The 1,507-nt window shown below is 41.1% G+C and overlaps 1 pseudogene; it reads right to left on the bottom strand.

Moving 5' to 3' along the window:
* Positions 1 to 653: 653 nt before the first annotated feature.
* Positions 654 to 777, bottom strand: LOC143405327 (small nucleolar RNA SNORA70; annotated as a pseudogene).
* Positions 778 to 1,507: the final 730 nt, after the last annotated feature.

Raw genomic sequence — 1,507 nt, 5'->3', positions numbered from 1 at the left:
GCCTGCTGATTTTTATTTTATTCTTAAACAAATAGTGTACCCTTGCCTTTTTTTTTTTTTCATTTTTTTCTTCACCATTTTGAGGTAAAGTAGATAACTATTTTCATTCTCATATTTCAAGAGGGTTGAGCCTGGACAGATTTTTTCAACACTTATTGTTTTGTTTGTTTGGTTTGGTTTTTTGTTTGTTTGTTCTAGTTTTATTTTGTATGATTATGACTATGTAGGTGGACAGGAAGCAGGATTTATTGACAGGTGTTACTAAGGAGAAGGTAGCATAGTGGAAGCCCTGACAGTGTAGGGCCTTCCATTCGTCCAGGGGACAATGGTTGTGGATGAATTTGAGCCTGTAGCCATTGGGCATAAGCCATTTGTCAGCCACCATATCTTCAAATTCATCCTCATTAAACTTGGTAAAGCCCCACTTCTTTGAGATGTGGATCTTTGGGTGGCCGAGTGCTTGAACTTTGCCCTGCAAAGGGCCTTAATCACGTGTTTCTTGTTCTACAGCCTAGTGCTGATGGACGTGATGACTTGATCAATGGGAACCCTGGCCACCATGCCCTGGGGCTTCCCAAAGGTGACAAGCATTCCCGTCTGGAAGGTAGATTGTGAAAAGCCCTAGATCAGAGACATGTGCATTTATTTTAAAGAACTGTCTCAAAGATCCCTTAGGGCAGCTCATACCAGCAACAGGCTGTGTACATGACTGAAGAGTCTGCTGTTTGAACACTGGGTGCCGTAAGAAAAGAAGTCCAGTTGCCAACATGTTTATAAAGTTTTCAAGTAGAAATGATACATCTGTTATTTTTCTTAACCTGGAAAGCATCCATTGCTCCTCTTTTGGATAGCCTCACCTTTAGGAATAAATAACCGGCTTTCCACCTTTAGTCCTTGTGGTTTAGAGAGGTGCAGAGCCATCCTCTACCTCCATTTCAGTGGTGGTACAGGATCAAGACCTACTAATGAGTCACTTCCAGTGCCGTATGCAAGATAAGACATAACAGGAAGTAGAACTGAGGAAGCTAGGGGTGGGGAGAGAAAGAGAGACAGAGAAAACTCACATGAGCGAATCTTTACAGTATTGTTTGATCATGCCTGAAACCAAGATACCCCTAGACTTTTTGTTTACATGAGCCAAAACATTCCCTTTGGGGCTTAAGCTATTTTGAGTTAGTTCTAACTTGTAGCTAGAAGAGTTCTATATAGCTGTATGTGGGATGTTGCAGCCCAGCAATTGGCTGGGTTGAGGAAGAGTGAGAATAGAAAAGTTTCCTCTGTGCCAGGCTAGGGAGCTGAAATTCCTTTTGAAATGGTGGCCAAGAAACTGAATGAAAGGTGTCAGACCTCTCCGTCTCAGGGATAGAGTTTGAGATATTGACCAATGTCAGAATTTTAGAGACTTTAAACCACTTATTATTTTATAAATTATCTAAAGAAAGGCACATGATGATATTGAAACTGGCTATGTAGAAGCAGAGAAAGAAAGAAAAGCCTGGCTAAAAGT

The sequence above is a fragment of the Callospermophilus lateralis genome, chromosome 7 (genome assembly GCF_048772815.1).
Source record: "Callospermophilus lateralis isolate mCalLat2 chromosome 7, mCalLat2.hap1, whole genome shotgun sequence".
Lineage (NCBI taxonomy): Eukaryota > Metazoa > Chordata > Mammalia > Rodentia > Sciuridae > Callospermophilus > Callospermophilus lateralis.
This window is presented reverse-complemented; position numbering and strand designations above follow the sequence as displayed.